The sequence below is a fragment of the Lampetra fluviatilis genome, chromosome 1 (genome assembly GCF_964198595.1).
Source record: "Lampetra fluviatilis chromosome 1, kcLamFluv1.1, whole genome shotgun sequence".
Classification (NCBI taxonomy): domain Eukaryota; kingdom Metazoa; phylum Chordata; class Hyperoartia; order Petromyzontiformes; family Petromyzontidae; genus Lampetra; species Lampetra fluviatilis.
The window spans coordinates 20348972-20376859 of record NC_136275.1 but is presented as its reverse complement, the minus strand read 5'-3'; the positions used below and the strand labels follow the sequence as shown (position 1 = coordinate 20376859).

The 27888-nt window shown below is 50.7% G+C and overlaps 1 long non-coding RNA gene across 1 annotated transcript; it reads right to left on the bottom strand.

The window, feature by feature from the left end:
- Nucleotides 1–170: 170 nt before the first annotated feature.
- Nucleotides 171–24974, bottom strand: LOC144933873 (uncharacterized). The gene is made up of 3 exons (XR_013637102.1): nt 24955–24974; nt 19246–19375; nt 171–220 (listed from the first exon to the last, which is right to left on the bottom strand). It is a non-coding gene; the product is annotated as an uncharacterized LOC144933873 (long non-coding RNA).
- Nucleotides 24975–27888: the final 2914 nt, after the last annotated feature.

The window sequence follows — 27888 nt, the reverse complement described above, 5'->3', positions numbered from 1 at the left end:
GTGCACCTGCTTGGGTACAGTTGCTGTGCCAGGCAGAAGGCCGTTGTGATGATGATGATGACGCTGCTGCTGCTGCTGCCCCGCAATGCTCGCTGTGCAGCGGTGCTTGGCCGACGACCCACAGGAGCCTCCGGGCGAGAGCTCGGCAGGGCCCACGTGGCCAAGTCGCTGCCTGAGCCGCTCGATTTCCAGCGCCTGCGACTCCACCATTCTCCGTAGCCTGGGCGAGCAGAAAACACGGCGCGTCGTTGGCACCTTGCTGGTCTCGTCGAATAGCGAGAGCCAGCGTTCTTCACTAATTTTCGGGGGGCACTTTGACCGATAAGACATCATCAGTGTGAGGGCCGCCACACCGCCTGCAAGGTTTTTTTTTTTAAGGTGTGTGTATTGTCGGGGACCGCATGTCAGTGGGCCACACTAAAGGCCAGCATGGAGGCCGCCAGTCCAGTGGCCCGCGGGCCTTGCAATGAAGAACACGAGCATAAACCATTACGCAAACTCTGGTCATCCTCGCAGCAGCGGCTTCGGGCTAACCATCGAACAAAGCCGGCCACTGCTTCGCACACTTTCCAGATGAGCTTTTACGGCCGTCTGGAATGCTCTTCCTTCCGATATTAGGAAGCCACTGGAACTATGCACTTTTAAATCACCTAGGTGCAAAACTCAATACTTCAGAACTGCTTTTTGTGTTTATTGTCTCCCCCCCCACGCACCTCCGATTAGCACGGATGGCTACGTACGGTGCGAAAGGAAGTTCAACGTACATATGTGCATCAAGGGGCCCTCGTGAAGGAATGAAATGAGGGCCCCCCTGTCAAATTTCGTCACCCGCCCCAACCACCGCCCCTCTCCTCTTTGTAGTCCAGCGCCGGGCCCCTCCGGCCTGCCCTGCCCGCTGCAATCTACATCCGCCACCTGGCCCACTCAATCGCGTGCATCCACAGCCCTGGGTGCAATTGCACCAGACAGCCTGCCCAACAGGTTTGGTAGTAATCGTTGACTGTACGAGGATGGAAAATGTCAAGGGTTGCTACTGTATGGCCATTCAACTTACTTTGCGATGGTTTAAAAAATAAATATGGACAGACTGGTGTGTGTGTGTTTACGGTGAGGAGCGGTAGTGTAGCGGTTAGTGCGCTGCATTATGAACCTGGTGCCCCGGGTTTGATTCCTGCTCACGGCCAACACCCTCGTGTGCTGTGCTAGCCTGCAAAGGTGCTCGCTAGCAGTACTTGCCCCAACAGTCTGTTAAGGCTATACGAGGGATCTTTATTTTTGTTTGGAGTATACATTATGAAACAAGGACTGGCAAATTGTAGTCCTTAAACTATTAGCAAATACAAATGACCCTCAGAAGGATACCAACATCAACACAATGTAGCGATGCATTTCATTGATCCATCGAACACAAATTGATTCTTATGTTCGCGATGCACGCATCACATTGTGTCTGTGAAAATGTGTTTCATTATTGTGTTCATGCAAATTGTATGCAAGTGATGTGCTCACGTTACGTTTGGGCTTAACGATAAACAACAGTACGAATAGAGACAACAACCTTGATGGTCAATTTGTATACAAACTATATTTGAAAAACGTAATGTCACATTGCCTAATAATTCGTGTTGTGTGAAGCAACACGCAATCTCTCCAGTATACTCAAGGAACGGTTCACGTTGAAGCTTCCTTAAGAAAACCACTTGGCTGACGCATCAATCCACTTGCATTTTTGTTTTAATATCAGGCATTTGTGTGTTTATATATCTGGAACACCCTTCCGATATTAGGAAGCGACTGGGAGCTACGCACTTTAAAATCATCTAGGTTAAAAACTCATTTATTTACAACTGATTCTTGTGTTTATGTTGTTTTCCTTCTTCCGCACCTCCGAATAGCACGGGTGGTTGCGTGCGGTGCAAACAAAGTTCAATATACCGAGCACTATGCAATCTGGAATATGCCTCATTTAATCAGATTTCAGCAGCTAAGCAGTTGATTGAGCTTGGATAGTGATTGGATGGGCGACCACCATCTATAAAAGGCTGCAATCGACACTGTGGACAGTGCAGCAAAAAAAACATTGTTCCGGATTTCGCCCACGTCCATCAACGCATACTGACCAACGTGTTGAAGTATCGTCATATAGCTCTCACAGTCCGCAAGGCGTGGGGCGGTCTTCTATTAGCAGCAGATTTCATCAGGACATGAACAAGACTGCTATCAGAATGTGTTATGTGTGTTGAACTTATTTCGCACCGTACGTAGCCCACCGTGCTAATCGGAGGTGCGGGGTCAGGACAACAAGCTACACACAAAAAGCTATTTAAAAATAATTTTAGTTTTCAATCTAGATTTAAAATAGTACTTGTGTATGGACGTATGTTGAACTTCTTAAATGGACACGTACTACTGGCACGTGCTGCGTTACAAAATCAGCCTTGGCTCCTTAGGTATAAAAGTAACAATTACTGTTTCGACAGCTCCATCTGTCACGTGAGCCACCCCAGAGAACCGGTCAAACTGCACAATGACAATGACACAATATGGTGACTCAACGAGCACACCCTAAAACATTAAGCTTCAGCAAGGCGCTGATGTTTATTTAAATAATAATTCTCCTTCTTTCGTATGGATCAATAGCAGCAGAATAAAGATGCCATTTTAGATTTGTCATCCAATCAATTGTCTTTTCAGACGCAGAGTGGATCTCGTCCATTCCTCCTTTAAAGGAGTGAAAACAGCGACGGAGTTTTTACGATGTGGTTTGGGATTCGTGTCCGCACTCGCAGGCCGCCGAATCTTTGATGGCGCCAGTTGTGGCATCAGGTGGCCCCATCGGCCACATGGCCCGGTCCCGATTCGGTTGATGGTCGACCACTGGAAGACGTGGAAGGTTGAAACCGGGAGGTTCGATGGTAGGGTCCAGTATGAGATGTTTATTTTTGACGTTAAATATTATTTATTGTTCAATAATAATGTATCAATGTCGATAAAAGAAAAGTGTTATACTTTTTTTTTATCGAGGCCCGATAGATGCTGCCGCAGTGTAAAGGTCATAGGTCACTGGGGTTTATCTCCCGCCTCTATTTACGCAGACACATACATGGGTACACTACAATTTGTCTATCGCCAGGTCGCGTGTGATGGGGTAAAGCGTGGGTTATTGCCACATCTTCTAAGATGTCTGATCAGCGTGGAAGAGTAGGCCAAAATCACCCTCAAGAGGTCATCTCCGAGACCTCCCGCAGCTGGAGGTCCTTCCGCCAGCAGTCGCGTGGGTAATGGAGCGTGGTCTAGATGTCTTGTGACCCCCTTTTAATTCTGTGAAACTTCATATTTTTTTAAACTAAGGTTTATTTAAAACATAAATGAATATGCAAACGAACAACATTTTAGGGGTCAATTCATCGGAGGTCACAAGACATCTGGACCACCCTTTACATTACACGGCTGTACAGGGCGCTTGCATATAAAGTCCAGTGTCATTTCGTTCTCTATATGAATTGATAATTAATCAGAGTTCTGGTGCCTAATGCAATTCTGGATTCCGTGGTCAATTTGGGGGGAGGGGGCAGGGTTGACCATACTTCACACGCGCTGGTAAGCGAGGGTTAGTATATGAGGGGGAGGTACCAGGACCAGTTCAGATATCACTCGCTACCGCTTCTCAGCTGGGTCCAGGAATCAAACCGGATTCACATATGGAGTTTGCATGTCTCTCTCTGTGTGGTCACGTGGATTTTTGTTTCTCCGGTTTCTCCCCGTTTTTTTCCTCCACATTTATAATGAATCAACGTGCGTTTAGAGTATTTGACTGCTCTAAATGTCCACATGAGCTATCAATTGTGGTGGTCAGGTCGCTTCTCAAAAAACACATTCCTGCGGGGGGAGCTGGTAGGAACGTTGGGTTGCTCGGTCAATGGCCAGGGTCAACGGCGGCGTGGTGTATTCCGCGAATATGGCCGACTGTGAGGGGGGGCACAAGCTGGCGTGAGTAGGTTAAACGTTGAGTTTTATAAGGGCACCACGGGGTGACCAGCCCCTCCCCAACCAGCCCCACCCAGCCCCACCCTCCCCACCCAGCCCCTCCCCACCCAGCTCCTCCCCACCCAGCTCCTCCCCACCCTCCACACCCAGCCTCTCCCCACCCAGCCCCTCCTCACCCAGCCCCTCCCTGCACGACGGACGGACACAATAATCCCCTGTGGGCTGGTGTAACCAGGAGGTTCCTACCAGTAAAAGCTGCATAGCTCGGTGGGCCTTACCTGGTAAAAATTAAAATAGTACGATCGTGAATAGTGCCTTGCGAAAACCATGACGCCACTGCTCATCCACCCCTTACAACACACGACGCAAAAATGTGTATGGCCAAAGTCACAATCGCATGGTTCATATTCTATTCTTTACCAAACGCTATGCATGCGCTGTCATTGTTGAACCGCATGTCTGTATGTTTGTTACAGTTTTTAAAAATCTCAGTAAACTGGACAGACCTGTTTTTTATTTGTTTATATCTGGTGCAGTGATTTTAGGCAGGGAGGGTATTGTAATTATATAATAGATTGGTAATCATTCAATTGTTATTAATCAGTATTTGTTTCCCCTACAAAAAATTGTAATTGTAATATATATTTCATTTAATAATACGCTTCCAGGCCGCACTAAGCCTGTAGCTGTCAGAGCGATTAAAGTTATTTGTATTTCTCTCAATTTCAATGGATTCTCTAATTAGTCTTGGCCAGTAATAATTAGTTTTACACAACACTTCAACGTTGTCAAAATCAATTGAGTGTCCTTGTTGACAAGCATGTTCTTCCTTATAGGGGAAACAAATACTAGTTAATAACAATTGAATGATTACCAATCTAGATTGATTACCAATCTCTTATATAATTACAATAACCCCCTTCACCTCAAATCACTGCACCGGATTGGGTTAAATGATGACGTCACCGTGTTGCTCTATTTAAGACCGGGAGCAAGTGGAGGGCTTCACCATTCTGGTAAATTGCTCGATGATGCTGGATGTAATTACCAGCGAAACGTCGTACTCAAAATTGTAAAGGATGTTGATTCACTCTTCAACACACCGGTGGGCTAAAGTAGTCAACTATTTGTCTTTTGTAAACGTGACACATTTTTTACTGTTTGGCCGTGTCGGGTGGTGGAGGGTTACGACACATTTATAAATAACGCGATTTAACCCAAAAACTATTATCATGAATAATATTGGTCACGAAAAATAACAAGTGTTAAAATAACATTTGTTGTTGCACAGGAACATTATTTTACCAAAGGCGTTTCTATTCCTTGTTTTGCAATATTTTATCGAATCTTATTCCTCACTCTAGATGCACTATTTTGTAATATGTTTCTCGAATCTTAATGTTCATTTTAGTAAAATATTTAATTAATAATTAAGTCATATATTGTAAAAAATTATAATTTGTTGACTCTTTTCATTGCTGTATCTTTTGTATTCATAATTTTTATGCGACCTGTTGCAAACGTGTTTTTAATTGTTTTTTGTTTGTTGATGAAACCCGATTCAAGAGCTTCTTAGCTCGCAGGGCAATTCTAAATAAACTGTTCTGTTCTATAACATGGCAAGTTGTGCCTGACATTTCATTCATTGCAGTAAATAAAAGTGCGCTGTGCAAAAATGCTTTGGAGAAACGCCACAAATTTATAATTTGTGCCCACGTAAAGAGAGAGAATATTGTTCCGTCATATCTACAACTTTTATCCACTGTATGTTGCTATACATGACGTACACATAGGCATGCGCACACGCGCAGGAATCCTTTAAAAAAAGACGCGTCCAGTTCGGAAAAAAATGACAGCATTTGCACACAGCACAATGACCAAACCACAACCACAAAACAAACACGTTGATTGCAATGAAGGTAGGACGCTTATCAGTTCCTCCCGTACCTTTATTTTTCCCCCCAATCTCAATGCGGAACCTGCTTTCGGTGTGTCTTAACTTCACTGACATTTGGTGATTGGCCAGGCGCAGAGTCGTCACACTGAGCATTGCTCTTGCCACAGTTTAACCACACGGACGTACTGTAACAAGACAAAGACCCCACAGCTAACGTTGATGTGGGAGGGGGCTAATAATGCAGTTAGTGGACACCTATTGAGGTATGGCAAGGCACACGAAGGGGTAGTGTGGTCAGTGCAACTAAAAAAAACATCGATTCTTGAATTGAATCATGGTCCCTGAATCGTAAGAATTTATCAATATAGGAAGGTGAATTGTTAATTGCCGAGAATATATGCACAGCTACCTAAATCTCCCCATTCTTGAAATTGATACGTCACAAAAGCTACCCATTTCAGGCTGACCTAACCTAGGAGAAGCCCAGTCGGCTTCAAATGCCAACTGCCAATGTTGCACGTAGCCAAGAATCGAACTTGGGTCGCGAATGTGTGGTGCACAAGCAAATGCAAAGATCCCTCATATAGCCTTAACAGAATGTTAGGGCAAGTGCTGTTAGCGAGCACATATGAAGGCCGGAACGGCACACAATGGGGTGAGTGACCATCACCACGCCCGGTCGCCTTTGTCTCCCTCGCGGTAATGTTTACACACCGCACCAGGTACTAATTTGATGCTGAGTCGATCTAGGGAAGGTCCAGGACCGGTTCAGATAATTGTAAGTGGTGTTGGCCGTGGGAGAGAATCTAACCTGGGTCGTCGCGCAGCACGCTGACCGTTACGCTACCGCATGTGTGCACGGATACATGCACACATGCAAAACATGCAAACACATGCCAGTGCAAGCACCTCCCTTCATCTCTCAATCAGCGTTGGTTCTCTCAAGAATGCAGCTTTGACTGCGAGTGCAACAATGCTTTGTAACAGATTAGTTCCGTGGCTGATTATAACTTTAATAACATTAAAAAGTAGCTTACAAAGGCATGCATATGGTAACATTTCTAATAAATAAATAACTAACGACCTATCTATGTTATGAGAACAATCAAGAATTGTGAGAGCTTTTGGAATTCCCAGCTGATATAAGTGCATTATTAAACTTTTTGGAATATCCAGTGCAGACCAGTGACACATCCCCTATATCCCAAATGTTTGCGCTTTCGTTAACCTATTCATATTTACAGCCCTTTTTTAAGTCACTGCCTGGATGAAAGCTTCCCCGTGCTGTGACAGTCATGGGGGTTGTCTGACCATACCTCACCACGCTGGTCAGTGTGGGTTGGTTAAGGAAAGTGACCGGCAGGATTTGTCCCAGATATGATCCTCATGGCTGGGATTCCCAATTCGTGTTGCTAGGTCCATAGCACAGTGGACTAACCGCCTCGATACCACCCCACCCTTTTGTTGACCGATGAAAGTGAACTATAAGTTACGGCAAACTCTTCTTACGTCAATCCTAGTGAAAACCTCAGTCAGCCTCCACTCAATGGGAGGTCACTCCTCATCCTGTTGCTGATAATAATGCTACCTGGGACTCCCTCTTGCTCTCCACCTGCTGACTGATACATCTGTCATTTTAAGTCCAGACTTAAGATGTTCCAGACTTAAGATATTCGCACATTCGATTAGCATGGTTGGCTACGTATGGTGCGAAAGAAGTCCAACATACATACATTCTTCTCCTCGGCCTACGGCTTACCATTTCTATTTGTCCAAATCAGAATCTGTCCAAATTATTTGATCGGCATGGATATGCACAGTCCATTGTCAATACACTGCTGGATGAGGGCCTCCTTTCACCATGCGGGTCATGGAGGTTATTTGACCATATTTGTCAACACTGGTTAATGCAGCTTGGTGAAGGTGGGGAGCATCATAGATGTACAATACAGCAGCGGATATTGCTGCACGACATTCTGCTATCCACAACTTATCCTGGCAGCCTACAACACCTATCATGTACGGTGCATGGTGGACACCCGTTATTCACTATCCAGACTCAACACTGTTCACTTTCCAAGGTCTGCTGAGACCAGGCACATTCCAAGTGATTGGGTCTGGGTCATCACTGTCCTTGGCCCGCACCTCCGGTGAGCATGGTTGGCTATGTACGGTGCGAAAGAAGTTCAACGTACATCCCAATGAAACTGCTGCCCCTAATTTCTGACTTAACTTTAACAAATATATATAATGCATGCCTAAGATGCAGTCGCATTTTGGGAACGTACACTAAGATGGAAGTTTTAATGGAAAAGAGACCAGATGGCTCAATGGGACACTGTCTACAGGAAAGCCACCCATACGGATGCCTATCTAAAACCTGACAACCACCACCATCCATCCCATAATTCCATCATCAAAACTCTACACCATACAGCTCGATGTATTTCTGACCATCATCACCTAGCCTGTGAACTGGCACACGTATACCAAGCTCTCAAGATGAATGGATATTCAGACTACACAATCTGTAAGTGACCCCAACCGTTAGGAAAGAACCATCTAAGGACCCAATCAAAACCATCACCTTGACATACATAGCAGGGGTCACCAAAAATATTTCTAAAATCATGAGCAAACACAAGATCCAGGTTCGATTTAACACAATACATAACATTTGTGATCTGATCCCATCTGTGAAGGATGTGATAACTGACATGCATTACCCCGGCGTCTACAAACTAAGCTGTGTCTGCGGCAGTAGTTACATTGGGGAAACTAAGTGACATGTCTCGGACCATGTTCGTGAACATCAGGCAGATCTAAAACACGGTAGGACCAATACTTTGGCTGTGGCTGATCATTGTTTGAATGCGGTGTGCTCACACGAAATTGATTTCTCTAAGACTGGCTATCAACAAAGATTCGTTCATGAAGCCATCCATATATATGTAGAGGAGTAGAGGAGAGTGGTGGCGTCGTGTGCGCTGTCCGGTGCGGTGACATCACGGGACGTGGGGTCGCACGCGCTGGGCAGTGCACGTGACGTCACCCCTCCTAGGGTATTTAAGGGAGACCCCGTGACGTAAGCGGGGTCACTGGAGGAACGGGGATAGTAGAAGGGGTAAAGAGGGAACCAGGGATAGTGATATGTGTTAATAAACCCTGGCGGAAGCCCCTAACTCACCTCCGTCTCCGAGTACCTCCGTCTACTACTCAACAACTACTCAACAACTGGTGTCAAAAGTTTACACCGTCGACAACATGTCAAAAGCGGGCGCACGGCGTAAGAACCCACCGGCACATGACTTGGAGGGTGCCGAAGGCGGAGAGGAGACTCCAGCAGTGACCCCGGAGCCCGGGACCCCGGTGACGGTCCCCATGGAGACGAGCGGGCCGGAGCGGGAGGAGTCGGCTGCGGGGAGTGCCAGCTCACCGCCGCCGCCAGAGACGGAGAGCGTCCCCGCAGCTCTGCTGCAGCAGCTCCTGCAGGCGGTGGGGCAGCTGACCGCCAGGTTGGCCGAGGTGGAGGCACGGACGCAGCCAACCGCCCCGCACTCGGGACGGGAGCAACTGTCAACTGCCAACGTTGAAAGCGCCGCCGTTTTCCCAGCGACCGCTCCACCGGAAATGGCCGCCATGTTGGCTGCGACGCAATCCGCGGCGGCCATGTTGGCTCGGGAGCCGTATGCGGCCGCTGCTACGGCTGCAACGCGGCGGCCGGCGGACATTGTTGCTGCGACGCCGCAAGTCGGCGCCATGGCTGCCATGGCGACCGCGACGCCGCGTCTCTCCACCGACGCGGCCGGGGTTTCTCGGCACGCCGCTCCTGCGGGACCAGCCGCCGGCGACGACGCGGCTCTACATCAAGCCGCGCCCGCCGGGGGGGCCCCGGGTAAGTACGCGCGTGCCGTCCTCGCCGGGCCGCCGGGGTGGGCAGCGGCGGCTGCCGCTGCCCCGTACATCGCCGTGCCGCCGGAATGGGCCGCGGGTGCTGCCGCGGCTCAACCTGTCGCCGCGCTCACGGGGCCGGCCACCGGCGATGCCGCGGCTCTGCACCTCGCCGTGCCTGCGTCCCTTGTCATGGATGACGCCGTGGCTCCGTGTTATACCGCCGCGTCTTCGGCGTGGCCCATGGAGGCTGCAACGCCGTGGTGCCTCGCCGCGTCGCGAGAGGTTGCCGCGGCTGCGGCCGCTGTCCCGCACCTCGCTGCGCCGGCGGGGTGGGCCGTGGGGGCCGCCGCGACTCCGTGTTATACCGCCGCGTCTTCGGTGTGGCCCGGGGAGGCCGCAACGCCGTGGTGCCTCGCCGCGTCGCGAGAGGTTGCCGCGGCTACGGCCGCTGTCCCGCACCTCGCTGCGCCGGCGCGGTGTTCCGCGGGGGCCGCTGCAGGCCCGAATTATACCGCCGCGTCTTCGGCGTGGCCCGTTGAGGCTGCAACGCCGTGGTCCCTCGCGCATCGCGGGACGATGCCGTGGCTTCGTACGCCGCCGCTGACAGGTGGGTCGCGAAAGCGCAGGCGCCTTCACACCTCGCTGCATCTACGGCGTGGCCCATGGGGGCCGCAACTCAGCCGCACTTCGCTGCGTCTATGGCGTGGCCCATGGGGGCCACAACTCAGCCGCACTTCGCTGCGTCTACGGCGTGGCCCATGGGGGCCGCAACTCAGCCACATTTCGCTGCGCCTACGGCGTGGCCCATGGGGGCCGCAACTCAGCCACAATTCGCTGCACCTACGGCGTGGCCCATGGGGGCCGCAGCACCACCGCACCTTTCCGCGTCTTCGGCATGGCCCGCGGGAGCCGCAATGCTGCCACCGCCGCACCACGTCGCGTCCGCCGGGTGGCCCGCAGGTGCCGCTTGGCTTCCACACCTCGCGGCGCCGCGCGGTCAATAGCAGCGCCGGTTACCCGACGTTGCGCCGTTTGTCGCGCAAGGGGGCGACTGGTCGGCCTTCCAGGACCGGTTCGACGCGGCATACATGTCGGTCGGCTGGTCCATGGAGGAGGCCTTGCCGGCGCTTCCGACCTGCTTGGATGAAAGGGCTCTGCAGGCCTTCAAGTCCATCCATCCGGCCAATCGGGCTACACTCCCGGCGGCCTGTATCCAAATGGCCAACGTTTTTGAGCCGCCGTCCACCGCGCAGCTAAAGTTTTCATTGCGGCGGCGGGAGGAGGGGGAACTGCCGCTGGCCTTCCGCTGCTCGCTCCTGGCCCTGGCGCAGGCTGCATACCCTGACCTGTACGGCAGGGCACTTGATTCTATGGCCTTGGGGAAGGTGCTTGACCTGGCAAGGGAGCTAGGAATTGCTCTGTCGATCAACAATAATCGGCAGATCACATCCTTGGCGGTCGCCGAAAACATTCAGGCGCACCTCTCCCTCCGCCAACGGCCTCAGATGGCGGCGTGTGCGGGGGTCCCGGCGCCGGACGGGGGGGCCACCTCTCAGGGGGTGGACACCCTCGCGGCCCTGGCGATGCCTGATCGTCGAGGAAGGGGGGCGGGTGGTCGCCGTCCGGAGCAGCGGGGGCGGCCGGGACCTTCCTGTCCACAGGAGGCGGACACGGTGGCCTGCTTCCGCTGTGGTCAGCGGGGCCACATTGAGCGGGGCTGCCGGAATGCCCCAGGGGCCTTTGGAAAAGGGACTCCACCTTCTCCCAGACCCTCCTTGGCATCAGGCGAGTCGCGACGCATCATCTGCGTGGCCGCTCCCTTCACCTCATGCATCTAGCGGGGCTAGGGCCCATCGTCATGGGGTTGTCCTCGAAGGGTCGGGTGCACCATCGTCATCACCCCCTCAATGGCCCAGACAGACCCGCCACTGGGATGCGCTTGCGCATAGGATGGTGACGGCAGCTGCCGGCTCCTCAGCGGTGGCAGGATATGTGCAAGGGGTGCACGTTCGCCTCCTGGTGGATACGGGGGCGTCGGCCACCATTATTTCTGAGGCCATTTTTGGGCTGCTACCCCGCAGCGTGGGTCCGTTAAGGCCGGTTCGCGGGGCTTGTGTCGCCGCGAACGGCGGCAGTTTGGGCATCTTGGGCCACGTTGTAGCATCGGTTCGGGTTAACGAGATTGAGTTGGCCGGGCCGATTTTGGTCTCCAGGACCTTGGCAGTGCCATGCCTCTTGGGGACCGACTTTTTGTCTAGGATGCCCATCCGAATTCTCGTTGACCAGGGCTGTGTGGAAATGCCGTCAGGGAGGCGGCTGCAATTCCTACAATCGCCTACCGTCCTGTCTCCCTTGGTTGCCGGTGTACGGGCCTTGAATAATGTGCCGGTGACCGTACCACCGGCGTCACAAATCCTGATACCCCTTAGGTTGCGCAAACCGCTCGAAATGGGCTCCACGGAGACGGGAATCCTCCTGTCCCCGTCAAGCTACTTTTCAAGGACGAAGGGGTTGGTGGGCGCCTTGACAGCCGTGTCGGGGGGCCAGGACCTTTTTTTGCAGGTCCTCAATTCGGGACCCTTGCCGGTCGTAGTCCCGGCCGGCGCCGTCCTGGCACACGCAACCCCGGCTCCTCCACCCGAGAGCGCTGCCCTGGATGGAGGGGTCGTGGCGGGCGTGATGCGCACGGGGGACCCCGACGCATCATGGATCGCCACGTTGTGCGACGAGAATGCCTCGTTGTCCTCCGGGGAACGTCGGCAACTCCGCGACCTCATCGAGCGGTTCACCGATGTGTTCAGCCAAAGTAAGTTTGATCTGCGTCGCACTACTCTTTTGGACCACCACATAGACACGGGCGACGTGGCCCCTATTCGACTTAATTCCCACCGCTTTAGCCCAGCGGAAAAAGATCATGTCCGCTCGGCTGTCGAGGAAATGTTGGCGGCGGACATCATCTCCCCATCTACTAGCCCTTGGGGTGCCCCCATTGTGTAAGTCAAGAAACGGGACGGGAGTCTCCGGTTCTGCGTCGATTTTCGTAGATTGAACAAGATCTCGGTGGCTGATGCATATCCATTGCCTCGCATGGATGATTCCCTGGACGCCCTCTCGGGCGCGGGGTTCTTTTTGACTTTAGATTTGCTCTCCGGCTTCTGGCAATTGCCACTGGATGAGGCCTCTAGACCCAAAACAGCGTTCCGCACGCCCCAGGGGTTGTTCGAGTTCAATCGGCTTCCTATGGGTCTCCATTCGGCCCCGGCCACCTTCCAGCGTCTCATGGAGATGGTCTTGGCGGGGCTGCAGTGGGAGTCTTGTCTAATCTACTTGGATGACGTTATTGTTTTTGGCCGTACGTTTGGCGAGCACTTGCAACGCCTTGAGGCGGTGTTCGTCAAAGTGCGTGCTGCTGGCTTGAAATTCAAACCCCAGAAATGCCACTTGCTACGACCATCGGTGAGGTATTTGGGACACATTGTTAGCACGTCAGGTGTCGCCATGGACCCGGATAAAACGGCTTGTGTCCGGACGTGGCCGACTCCCACATCTGTCGCGGAGGTGCGTAGCTTCGTTGGCTTCGCATCGTACTATCGCCGGTTTGTCCGCGATTTTGCGACAATTGCGAAGCCACTGCACGCCCTTTCCGCCAAAGGCCAAAGGTTTCACTGGGGCGCGGAGGAGGAGGCGGCTTTTGCGGCGCTTCGCACGGCCTTGGCGGATGCGCCGCCCTTGGGGTACCCGGATTTTACGAAACCCTTCCTGCTCGATACCGATGCCAGCGACACGGGAATTGGGGCTGTCCTGGCCCAGGTGGTCGACGGGGTTGAGAGGGTGGTAGCCTATGGCAGTCGCATTCTGTCCTCGACAGAACAGCGATATTGTGTGACCCGGAGGGAGCTTTTGGCCATAGTTTATTTTGTTCAGTTGTATAGACCATATTTGTACGGTAAGCTGTTTACGGTCCAAACCGACCAAGCGGCCCTGCAATATTCACTGAAGATTAGTCGGCCCTCGGGTCAGCTGTCTCGCTGGCTCGAAGTGCTCCAGGATTACCCCTTTGATGGAATCCACAGGAAGGGGACACAGCATGGAAATGCGGACGGTTTATCCCGATTGCCGGCAGGCGGCGGGTGTGCTTGCGCCCTGGGCTCTAGCCGTTGCAAGGCCCCAGGGGACGCCGTGGCCCAGTTGGTCGCGTCGGCCGAGGTGGACACCCCTCCAGGTGCGGCGTCGCCCGCGGATTTCGGCCTTGGACTTCCCCGGGAGGTATGGTCCGGCTTGCAGATGGAGGATTCCTCTCTGCTGAAGCTACGGCACCGTGTCGGACATAAGGCCCGGAGCTCAGCTTCGTCGGCTGCCCCGGCGATCGCCGTGCATGACGGACTACTCATGCGTTGGGATGCCCAATTGGAACGCTATTGTGTGATTGTGCCCACTAGCCTGCGTGGTAAATTAACCCGTGCCATTCACGAGAAGCTTATGCACCTTGGCTACCACAAGACCTTATTGACCCTTAAGCGGGACTATTACTGGCCGGGTGTTGAGGGTGATGTGGCACTGATTTTGAAGGGTTGCCACGACTGCGCGCGGAGGAAGGCCCCAGTTGTCCGGGACCGGGCCCCGCTGCAGTCCATCGCACTTGACCGGCTGCGCGAGGCGCGACAGGCCGCTGCTGAGAATTCCGCAAGCCGGCAGGCGGCTAATGAGCGGCTGCCCAAACACCAGGCAGCTGGCCTCCCGTGGGTAGTGGGTCAAAAAGCGTGGCTGCATTGTCCCCAGGTCCCCGTTGGCACATCGGCCAAATTGCATCGCCCTTGGCAGGGACCCATGGAGGTTGTTGAGGTCCGCCGGCCGCAATGCGTCCGGATTCGGTTCGGTCGCTGGCAGTGGATAGTGCACCCGTCCTGGCTCAAACGTTATGTTCCATCTACCCTGGGGGATCCACCCCCAATTCCGGAGCGGCCGGCTGATGATGTATCCGGCGTGCCTGACCGGCTGGGTCTCGTTGACGGAGGTGACGTCCGACCTGTGTGTGTGCCCCCAGGCCCCTCCCAAGTGAGGCCGACAGAGACCCCCCGGTCACCGGAGGCCACGGCGGTGGGCCTGTTGCCCGCTGACGGGCCACCTGCATGGGTGGCGGACACCGTATGGGGGAGCGGGCCAGCAGCGCATACCCGCTCGAGGGGGATGCGGCTCCGGTGACGGCCCTGATGGCCGTTCAGCGGGCCCAGCCCCTGGCGCCCATTCGGCGCTATCCGGCGGATGAGGCCTTCGGGCTCTATTTGTTTTATTTTTTTGTTGTTGTGGTTGTTGTTGCTGTTCTGCTTGAGGGGCCGTGCTGCCCTAAGGTTTAGTTTTCTAGCAGCCGGTTATACCTTCAGGCACACAAACTCGTGAATATTCGGTCTTCGGTCCGGTGTGGGGCCCCGCTTGCGGGGTGATTGCAGCCGGGTCGGCTGTTTTTTTTTCACGGGGGGGGGTGATGTAGAGGAGTAGAGGAGAGTGGTGGCGTCGTGTGCGCTGCCCGGTGCGGTGACATCACGGGACGTGGGGTCGCACGCGCTGGGCAGTGCACGTGACGTCACCCCTCCTAGGGTATTTAAGGGAGACCCCGTGACGTAAGCGGGGTCACTGGAGGAACGGGGATAGTAGAAGGGGTCAAAGAGGGAACCAGGGATAGTGATATGTGTTAATAAACCCTGGCGGAAGCCCCTAACTCACCTCCGTCTCCGAGTACCTCCGTCTACTACTCAACAACTACTCAACATATACACACAGACACAATTTCAACCGAGAAGATGGGTACAAACTGAGCAATCATTGGAAGTACGTTATCAACCAGTTTAAGTCATAACTGGCTGTGATGTTCTCATCCTACCAGCATCTGATGTTAGTTGTTATTTTTGGCTCTCCGATTTTACATGAACAGGTTAATTTTCTCACACTAACACAGCCACCTTCGCGCGCCGACCTAGAGGTTACGGCTCTGCGATCTCCCATTAACATGCTAATCTCTCACATTAACATAGCCACCTCAGCGCGCTCGCTGTGGAGGCCACTCACCGATCTTACATTGACATGCTAATTTTTACCTGGCAGCTCTTTGATTGGTGGAAAACCCACCACCGTCGCGGTCGCCGCCCACCACTCACATTAACATCAGCTGCCCCACCCATGCTGCTGACATTTGGGCTACGCTCATTTCAAACCTTTTGTAATGCGGGCGAAAGCGACCTTCCGGATGTGACGTCACGAGGAGGCGGAGCCAGGTGACGTGGGTGAAAGGTAGGGGGTCCTTAAGCGGGTAAACCGGAAGGAGAAGGCAGTCGGGGTGTGAGCGGAAAAGAGTGAGGCCACGCGGGCGGGTGTAGAGAGGGGGGGCGCCGACGGCCATCGGGAGCCAACCCCGAAGATAAGAGGAAGCTGCGGAGTGGTGTGCAGCTGCAGAGGAGACAGCCAGGAGGGCTGCGTGTTAGAGGCAGCGGTGTGGCTGCCAGGAGGAGCTGCGGAGAGAGAGAGAGAGGGGGCTGCATGTTAGAGGCAGCGGTGTGGCTGCCAGGAGGAGCTGCGGAGAGAGAGAGAGACAGCAAGAAGCTGTCAGAGCTGCGGAGGGAGAGGAGTTGCAGCGAGTACAGCCAAAGGGGGCTGTGTGAGAGAAACAGCAGCGGAGCTGCTGTTGTGGATCGGGCCGACATTGGAGTCAGCACCGTGGAGAAGCTACAGAGTAAAGACAGCCGTGTGGGTGTACAGCACGAACCGAATAAAGGACACTGAGCCAGACATCGTGGTCCAGTCGTTCATTACACTTTTATAAATTGTTTGCCTTTAGAAGCTAACCCCCTTTTCTTGATGACGACCGCTTGTGTTGCGATCGAAACGTCATAGTTTTTTGTTTGTTATTTTCTTTGAACCTATCTACGTGACTTGACCGAAAGACCCAAAGAATAAGATTATAGTGTTCTTTAGGAGCATGTGTCAGGCCTTGTGAGTGGGGATAGGTCCATCACTGTCTGCAATTATCTTCTCGCAGCCACGAGCAACGTCAGCCAAGTCAGCCAATATTTAGTTGTTCAAATAACTTGCCTCGAGTTGCGTTTTGTTCTCTCAGGACAGTCAAATAGCCTTCATTGAAGAAAGCAGGGAACTTTTAATAATGTCCTCACCTACAAGATGATGTAAAGATGGTTGTGATAACACAAAATATGTGTAATTGCAAGGTACGTCTGTTTTGCAAGCTTTCTCTTGCAAAAGAGGATTCATCTCAATGGGTTATCACCTGCGGGTTAAAACACACACATGTGCCACACAAGTTGTATACACGAAGCATCTGCGTGTCACCACACATCAGGATGACTATCCGATGTGCTTTTGGGTTGCCATGATTCCCCATGTTTCGCACCACGTCTGACGTGACAACCCAACATACCAGGAGGGAGTCTAATTTTCAAGCCGAGGCTGCATCAAGATAGGACAGTAACACACCCCGGGCTGGGTCAGAGGAGCCAATGGAAGTGCGGAGCTGAGTGTCATCAGCGCAGGAATTGTGGCCAATTTTGAAAACTGGAGATGACATTTTCCAAGTGAGAGGAGATAGGCCCAGAACGGTCATTGCCAAGAATGGAATCTTAAAGAATGTTTTTGTTGAGAGCGAAGAGAGGGACGAGCACAACTAGAAGAATGGTGTGTGAGAGACCCCCATATATGGACATGTGTTGAACTTCTTTCGCACCGTATGTACAAGCAGGATGAAGCCTTTTTCCGCCTGAGGACGACCGCTTGTGTTGCGATCGAAACATCGTGATATATTATTTTTTATTTTATTTTATTTTTCTACCTACGTGACTTTACCGATAGAACCAATGAGTAGAATGAAGCCTATGAATGCATTCATGAACAGTAACGGTGTCTCTGTTTCATCACCAAAATTAAATAATATCCACGTCTGGTTCAAAAGGCCCATTGGCCAATTGACTTAAATATTCAGTTTAATACGTCGGCTTTCACAACCATTATCCAAAATACAGGATTTTTCGCTTAGATCACGATCTAGCCCAAAAAAAACCTGCATTATGATTTAAATATTAGTTTATAAAAGCAATTTAATGCAGGCCTTTCCTACATATCAGAACAATAATTTACACCCCTTTTGTCAATCCACTGCTTGATGAAAGCCTCCTCACACACCATGTCGGACATGGGAATTATTTTACCATACTTCCTCACATTGGTCAGTGCGGGTTAGTGAAGGGGGTGAGAGGCATTACTGGTTCAGACACCACGCAATGTTAGTCGTAGCCTTGTAATCGAACTTGGTTCGTCTGGTCCAAATTGCAGTGTGCAAAGCTCCACTGCCACCACCCACCCTACGTATACACTGTAGGTGTAACGTCTGTATGACACAGCCTGCTGATTTTATGCTGAAGTAAACTCCAATGATTTATCTCTCTCTCTCTCAAAATGCCGACGCTCAACAACAACGAGCTTATATTCTGCTTGGGTTGTTAGAGAGCGAATGAACGTGCAGGTGCCTGCGCTGGCTTCAACGCCACCAGATGAGAGATGGCCCTGGGTAATTTGCATTCCTTGGCTTCCTCGGTCAATGCCTGGACCAGCATTTCCCCATGACACAGCAAAAGGGGCCCCACAGTGAAGGTAACACGCGGCCCATTCGAGACGCAGGCGGTTCAAGCGGGAGAGGAAATGGCACCACTGGCATGGGTTTACACGGCTAACCATGTCCCCGATGCGCGGTGTGCATTCGTCTGGCACTTGACTTTGTTGGCGTTTTACATCGTACAAATGGGTCTGGTCCGTTTTGTGTCATTTTAACGAGAGGGCAAAAAAACAAAACAAGTTGCTGCCTTGCATCAGGTTGAACGGGAATGAATGACTTGCATTGACGAAACAGAACCGTGGGGGGTGGGGGGGGGATTTAACAAAGTTTGCTAATTGTTGCACCCACCGGGAGATTGAACTCCCGTGACGATCCTGGATTGCAAGTCCGGTGTGCGAACCTTTTCACCACGGCGGCGGTAACCCGCAGCAGGACTGAAGTAACAACTTAAAATACTTCCCGCATGTCATGTTGACCTTCTTTAGTAACTGAGACGTCAGTCTTCACAATGGCGTTTAGACACAATGAAATGCCAAAACTGCTGCCCTCTTGTTCCCATTTCTTTTCAGCTTCTTTCCGAAACCGTGTTTATACTTTGCTTCTTTAAAATCTTAAGAAGCAGAAATGCCAAGCAATGTTTCAGCCAAACGGGTACCCGTAACCGTACCTGGCCGGGTACGGGTAGCCGGGTATCGGGTAGGGTACGGGTATCGGGTACCCGGTTGCGACCTCTGCTATCTGCCCCATGGATCGTGATGATGATGATGATGAACCCCCGGCAGTTGGCAAAGCATTGCTGTGCTCACAAAAATAAGAGTACTGGGTCTGCCCCGTGGGCCGCTGGCGCTGGTACCTGCGCTGCGAACGGAGGAGGCCTGCTACGTCGACGCACAGCGGCACGAAGCCGCGGCGCGCCCCATTGATGACCAACGCCACTGCGCGTCCAGCCGCCTCTTGGTCGTCCTGGGAGCTGCTCACGCTTCCTGCGCACGCACACACACACACAGCAGGTGCACGTGCGTATGTATGTTAACCTCCTTCCATTCCGAGTGGATATCTGTGAAAATGCTGGACATCTGTGAAAACGAGCTGTGATGTGTGCATGTGTCCTTAAGTTTCAAGATAACGATATCCTTTATTCATCCTGAAAAAAAAATATTGCTAAATCTCAAGGCATCTTTTTAGAAGAGTCCTGCATTGGCAATGTTTACACAATACCATGAATAAGTGTTTTGGGGTGCGAGAAAGTGCCCGGAGAAAACCAAAGCAATAAGACGACACAAATCTAATCGAATGTTGTACTGCCCATCTCATGGCCACCTCAAAGGCCCACGCCTACAACATGCGGTATTTGGAGGTAGCCTCCCATTCGACTGCCAACCAGGATCCGACTTCTGCGAGATTTGGCACGTGCAGGGTGAATTGGTCGTAGGCAAAATACTAGACGTGTGAAAAAGAGCTTTGTAGTTCATCGGATTCCTCCAGGATAAATACATATTCTGATACTGGAATGTGTGGCAGAGGATGCTGGAGGAGAGAGACCAGGCCCCTTAAATGATTTGGCCTCACCACATCTGCACTATACCATGGGGAATGGCTTTAAGCCTTCATCCAGTGCTAGCTTAAAATATACAGATGACATTGAATAGCGACTGGTGAGGTTGGTGAGATGAGCCATGTTTTTTAATGACAATTGACACATTGACCCGCTTGTCGATTTGGCATTTTAGCTTCTGCTGACAGACTAAACGTGATTTAACGTCCTTTAGAGGGAGAACAAGCGTTGTCTGCGTGATGAATAAACTGCGTTTTGTCCACTCTGCAAGCCGGCCCTGGAGTGTGAACCTTGTTTAAAACATATATAAACTCAAGGGGCGCACGACACGTTCAATTTTAAAACAAACTCTTTAAACAAATGTTCAACACTAAACAAATTGCGTAACAATACGACTTGCTATGTCTATAATGCATTCTGAGTCAAGAAGGTTCCATGGGGGTGAAGTTCAAAGGTCAAGAGTGGAAGAAGGAGCGTGGTCGCCGCTGCTGCTGAAGAACTCAAGCTAACGTGACCCAATCACCACTGTTTATCCACTGCAACAAAACATTACTCGAAGCCAACACGAACGTTTGTTGGGAACACTGCCAGTTGCGCATTTACACAAGATAGGGTGGTGCAGTCGTGTTAGAAGGACAAGTCGGCGCAGATGCTCTCTCGATGCGCCAGCAATCCCCATTCAGCAGCCTAAAGGGGCAGCCGTGTGCAGACCAGGCTCATGCAGACCGTGAAATCTTAAGCTGTGGTGATGTGAACCATGTGTTTGAGATTTTATGAAATGCGCGATATAAACCGTAATTTGTTGTCCTTCCCCCCGGCACCTCCGATTAGCACGGTTGGCTACGTGCGGTGCGATAAAGTTCAAAGTAAATTGCCACCATCTCGGCGGAAGAAAATTAACTCATAATTAGCAGTTCTTTCCCAGAGTACTTTTGATTGAATGAAAAAGCCAATTGATCCCCACAGTGTGCAGACTTGAGCGATCCAAGGGGCGGCCACTGCCCTGCCTCAGGAATTTCCTCGGGGTAGCGACACCCCCCCCCACTCCTCCTCAAGATTCCTCAGTGTCAGCGCACCGTGGATGTGCGCTTACCTGTGCTGTGATGTACAGAGCGTTCTGAAATTCTCGCCGCAAGGGACCGAGGGGTCGCGTGAAAAAAAAGAAACCCCGAAATTCAAAACACAACAAAGTATGTGATTGCAGTGTAATCGGAAACGACTATGGAGTATGGTGTTAAGAGACATCGTCACCGTCATTGGGAGGAGGATAAGTTGGCTCAGAGTTTGCGTGAGAGTGTGTTGTGTTTGTAATGCTCGTACAAGGTTTGTGAAGCTTAAGAGTTAAGGGTGAATTCGGTAAGTACGGAATGCGTATGAACACCACGAGGCAAGGGGCATGGCTATATTTGATTTACTATTTAACCAGGTGAGAGAGCCTATTGTTATTAACGTTATATTTCGTAAGAAGACATGCATGGCCTATTTAAATGTTCACAATCGATTAATTTGCAGCCCTCTGCGAAGGCCTCCACACCGCGCTGCTCTGTGTGGCCAGGAATTTAACTTAGCGCCGCCTTCATAAGCAGCAGTGCCCTAAGCACTGTGTAGCCATTCCACCCAATTGCATATTATCATCATACATGATACATATCCACTGTTTCGATTTAAAGCTTTCGTGACTGCAGGGATTCATCTTCTTGGTTCTTTCGGTAAAGTCACGTAGAAGGGAAATAATAAAAATAAAACATAATAAAATAATTCTCACGACGTTTCGGCCACAACGCAAGCAGCCGTCCTCAGGTGAAGACCAGGTCTGTCGGGGAGACAGCTGTTGTCGCCATCCCATCACGGCCTCGTGTTGCAACAATCTATCCAGCTCTTTCCATTGAGCTGACCTCATCGCTCCATCGTCACGACGAACGTATCACAAGATATGTAACAACCCCCTTTGGCTGCCACTCCATCAGTTTAACACGTAGCAAGCTTTCGTGACCAATATCATCCATATTATAGGTTTTTTTGGGTGGGTTAGATCGCGTAAATATAAATGTGTCTCATCTCTGTACGCCTTTTGGCGTCCTCTGGTCGAGCACCAATTGGGTCGAGGCTCAAAAGAAAGCCGTCCCTTGGTGTGGACCAATCCGTTTCAAGGACAATGCATATATTATCATAGTGTGTTTTTTGTTTTCATTTTGACTGCAAGTATTGTGGTTAATGCAGACATGAATCCTTGTAAAAAGGTTTCAGTTTTGTTGCCAGAAAAAAGGGGGAAACCCCTATTATTATAAATGTGTCGGTAAAACTGCCACCACCCGACGCAGCCAATTAGTCAATTAGTATGATTTGTCACGTAAACAGAACATGCCAATTCGTTACTAGTCCAGCACACCGGTGTGTTGTAGAGCAACAACGTTTTGCCAGTAATTACAACTAGCTTAATCAGGCGACAGCCAGATTTGTGTAGAAATCCTCTTAATTCATTCCTTAAATAGAGGGATAGATGTGATGACGTGCGACGGGGGAGGGGGATTAATGAATGCATATAAATTACAATTGGCACCCATTGCCAGATGGGTTATTTATATGGTAATCAACGTACATTATGCACGCACCTTATCCAGGCACATTGTTATTGTACCTCCTGTCGTTTGCGTGCAATAAAATTGCAGTACCTGTTACTGTTTGCGTACAGGCAATTCCCATTTATGTATGGTGACCTTATAGGCATGCATTTAAACAATGTATTATTTGATGATTCGCTTCAAAGCAGCACTAAGCCTGAAGCTCTCCGAACTGGCGAAGTGTCGTACTCGTACACCAGTTGTGCTGTACTAGTAAACGAATTGGCGTGTTCTGTTTACGTGACAAATCTTACTAATTGGCTGTGTTGGGTGTTGGCGGGTTTAATGACACATTTATATATTTACGCGATGTAACCCAAAAAAACTGTATCAGGCCACTTCATCATTAGTCTCTCAAATCGGCCATCGGTCCTTCTAGAGACTTGTCCTACCCAAGCGCTCTAAAACGTTATTAGGTCATTCTAGATTTGTATTAGGTCAATATATCTGAACTTGCATTTCTTCTTCATCTACGTGTTCCTCGTACGGTCTTTCGGTGTAATTCCTAGCATGCACCTCTTCGTACTACTTTCCACAACATTTTAGCATTTTTTTTCTCTCCAAAATGTTCAGTGTCCATGTTGCTCACCCATATGTAATAGTAGGTAATATACCATCGAGTGATAACCTTACTCTTTAGACACTTGTGTGTTTTTTCATTATCAAGGTCAATGTTCCAAAAGCATTTCAACCTGCTCTCGCTTGCCTATTAATTTCACCATCATTAGAGGACGTTTTGCCACAAAGCGCATGGAACAAATGAAGGCGTAAAGATGAATGGATAAATAATTAACCATCTCAGATGTGCCCATGACATAGTCATCTAGCAAACAATTAAATCCGTGAAATGGTCGAATATGATTGTTAATAAACAAGGCCACATAGTCGGGTTCAACATAATTACGAGTACAACCAAGGAAAAACAAGTTCACTTTGTTGGAGGTGAAAAACACACCGGGTTACGTATACCCCAGACAATTATTGCAGGGACATGAGGATATTACTCGGAATGCGCACGATGCTTGGACAGTGCTTTAAGGGCAGTGCTACACAATCGTTGGACATGCTGCTGGGACTCAGAGGAAGAGAATCGGTTGGAGGGTTCACCTGGTGTATACAAATGTTCGTGAGAAACATTGTTGTGGAAGGCCCATTCATTATTAAACAAATAATATAATAATTATTAACTGGGCGTGGATCATCTCCTCCGTTATGAACAGAAAAAAAAGTCACAGTATCATATTAAGCGATGATCACAACGTTCAGGAGGATTGTAACAGTGCCCGAGTGGTTAGCACGCTGTGCAATGAACCAAACAGACTAATTTAGAATCCCGGGCAGAGTTAACATCAGTGGCGAGTAATATCGAACTGATGTCCCATGTTCATCACCCTGCACTTACCAGCAACCTCTACGCATAATATGGAGTCGGGAGGCCTTCATGCAGCAGCGGATTGACAAAGAGCTGTTCAACGTGTAGGATAAACCATTCTGTCAGAAAGGCAGCAGCTACCTCCGATTAGCACGCTTGCCTACGTACTTCGCGAATGAAGTTGAATGTACTCACTATACATACAAACGACTCACGACCACTCAGCGAGACATTTCATCAGCAGCGGTGATCGTATGTCACGGCAAAGAGGAGGCACCGACCTGGAGAATTCCCTCGTATCGTGCGGGGTGGATGGGGCGAACGGCGTCTCTCCACCGAGTGATGCCGTTTGGAATGAAATTAATTAATCAATAGAAATTTAAATTTTTACGCATTTAATTGCGTTCATCCATAATGCGAAATTCTTACAGTTAAAACTGCCCATCGGCTCCCTGTCCACGCTAATTTAAAAAAGGTCTCCATCATTCGTTCCCAAAAAATTGCCACATTGAGTGGGCGACCGCGTAAGTCTCGCCACGAATGTGTCAATGCCTATGCCACCCTGAGGCTTTCCACATCGACAGTCCCACCACCAACCAACACCACCAGACCAGACCTAATGCTACCCCTATCCCCTCCCTTTGATGCTGCTAATCCTGCATAATGCACGGGCATAATATGACTTTGAAACCCCCCGTCCACCTCCTACGCATTTCACAAGTAGTACTAATCCCATATCTGCATTTCCCATAAATATGCAAATTCATCTTGAAATGCAAATTACTTTGTCAAGGCACTCTTCCCCCTCCAACCCAGCTTAAATATACTCTCCAAGCCTGGGGTGTTTCATTCAGACGCTGTCTTCCCGACAGACCTGTTCTTCACCTGAGGACGGCTGCTTGCGTTGTGGCCGAAACGTCGTGAGAATTATTTTATTATGTTTTATTTTTATTATTTCATTAATTCCCTTATACGTGACTTTACCGAAAGAACCAAGAAGATGAACCACCAGACCTCGTTTAGCCTTGCGATCCTTGCCGTCCACCCCTCCGCCCGTGCCGACATCCTTCAGCCGGTGACCGCGCTCCTGCCGAGTCGGAGTCCCCGGTCCCTGCGTGTGCCACGACGTGCGCTCGCTGCTGCAGTCGCTGCTGTGGCTCTGCAACTGGCCCTGCTGCTGGCCCTGCTGGTCCCCGCAAGTGCAGCAACAGCACGGGGTGCTGGTGCCAGTGCGCTCCGTGCTGCACTCGCTCGAGCAGCAGCAGCAGCTGTCGCTTGGCTGGCTGCTGCTGCTCATGGCGGAAAGGTCTGTGTGGTCGCAGGGTGCACAGGAGCCGATCCGGACGCGTCGACAGCCACCGACATCGTTATCTTCCTCCTCGTCGTCTTCGTCGTCATCGTCGCTTCTGTAAGACGTGCCTCCGGACCCCGAGATGGATTCACCTCGTTCCCCTCTGGCGCCGCGGTCGCGTTCGCCGCCGCCGCCGTCCTGGTGGTTGTGGTGGCGGTGTCGGCATCGAAGCTTGAAGTCCTCCTCGCAGGAGAGGCGAGAGCGCAGGCTGGAGCTCTCCGCGCTCGGCTGCCGTGAGCCCCAGCTAGAGCCGTCCTCGTTGGGACAGCGAGAGTCAAAGCCAGACTCTCCCCGACGGCCGTGTGGACGCGACCCCAGGCAAGCGCCTTCCACGTTGTGACATCCAGAAGATAACCCGAACCCCGTCGCGCCGTGGGGATGTCGGCACCCTGTACTGCAGCCTCCCTCCGCGCTGGCGCGTCTGCTAGAGCCCGTGCTCGACCCTTCCACGTTACGGTGCCGGGAGCCGGAGCTCGCCTGGCTGCGCGCGCTGTCGGATCCGCTGCAAGAGGCGCGCGCGTCCTCGTTGCGGGCGCGCTCCCGTCTCGCTCCCATGTCCATCGCTCTTCAATTGAGCCTCGGCTACAGCCTAAAACACGCGCACCGTCACCATTGAGTACGTGTTGGGCATCCCTCCAATTCCCCTTCCTGCCCAGTATGATGAGATGGCGGTGACGATGATGACTGCGAGCCGCGCCTTAGCCGTCGCCCGGTGTCCATCGCGAGTCTCCTGCCCGAGGTCTTTCGCCGTCATTGAGACCTTCGCAAAGTGGCGGTGGACGAGTGGTGGACGCGGCCCGGATTGTTTTGACGGACGGGGCTGTGTGCTTTACGCCGGTAAAAGGATACTTGAAGTGCGCTCATACCTGGACGGCCGAGCGAGTCCGCCTGTGACATGCGCCGACAGGATGGCAGGGGGAGGGGTCGGGGGGACAGCGAGGCGTGGGTGGATCGGAGTTCAGCTATTCACGAAGCGTTAGCCGGTGTCTCCCGGCCCGATCCAGCTACGTGCGCACATTGGTGTGATAGACCACAGCGGATAGTGCTCTCAAACATTCGCTTGGCTGATGGCACCCCTCTTGTTTGAATCGTGTTTCGAACGAGTTTGGACGAAAGTTTCATTCACGTTCGATTGATTCATTATCTTTACGGGAGTCTTTGTGCACCGACTGTTGCAGACAGACAGAAAGGCACGCGCAGCTAATGCGCTGTTATTTATTTCAACCCCGAGTTGGAAAACGTTTTAAATGGATGGGCATAGTTGACCCCAATTGTATGTACTGTATGTTGAACTTCTTTCGCACCGTACGTACCCAATGACTTTCTACGTTTACGGGGCTTATTAATACAACGTGCCTCTTTTGTAGATATCACATCTTTAAGAGGCTGATTTAGCTTCATAACCTGGCTGTCTTTGGGCATTCGAATGGTTTTTTCCCTCTAATATTATGTCACTTTTGCACGTACAATTTCAAGTGTAGATTTATGTTATTCGGCGTGCCAGCGATATCTGAACCGGTCCTTTTCATTTCACCAACGCGTACTGGGCAGCGTGGTGAAGCATGGGGGCAACCACCCCCCGGGCACCCCCTACGACGAACACGGGACAATATATCGAGTTGTTTCGCAGTGGGAGGAGAAAGGGCTACACAAATGTAATCAGCGGTCAAATATAGCCCCCAATGGTGACCTCTCGTGGTGGTATGATGAAATGTTATTTGCACTTGGGCACGGTTAAACTAAAACAGTAACCAGGTAAGGCCCAGGTAAATCAATATTAATGTATTCCCATCATTGTTTGCGATGTATCATGAACTAAACTATATATATTTGTCTTCTTGGTTCTTTCGGTAAAGTCACGTAGAAGGGAAGTAACAAAATAATAAAAATAAAACATAATAAAACAATTCTCACGACGTTTCGGCCACAACGCAAGCAGCCGTCCTCAGGCGCCTGAGGACGGCTGCTTGCGTTGTGGCCGAAACGTCGTGAGAATTGTTTTATTATGTTTTATTTTTATTATTTTGTTACTTCCCTTCTACGTGACTTTACCGAAAGAACCAAGAAGATGAATCCCTGCAGTCACGAAAGCTTTAAATCGAAATTTATATATATTTGTTTGCCAGGTAAGGCCCACTGATCTATAAAGTTCTTTTCAGAAGCGACCTGCCCGCAAATTAAAGCTCAACATAATGGCTTTTTATTGTTGGGATTTTTAGAAACCAAAGACTCTAATGGCAGGTTTCTAAATGTGGAGGGGGAAAAATGCAACCCGTAAAAACAAAGTTTTTCACTATAAATCCTTTAAATTACAGTACGTGTTCAATGGGCCACAACCCAGTCCACATTGGTCTTTGAAACGGGCGGCGAGAGTCCTCTCGTCCTCTGGCTTGAGATGGCTGCCACCTATGGGTCAGATGATTGCCTGCCACCATTAAGCAATTGGTAATTAAATAAATAAAAAAATCCTAAAAAGTGTAAAATTTTGGAAAAAAAATTTCACGAAAATAAATTGTCACGCACAACGAGTCTGTGTGCAAAATGTCAGCTCGATTGGATCACAGGAAGTGCGTTAAAAAACGACCGAAAGATTTGCA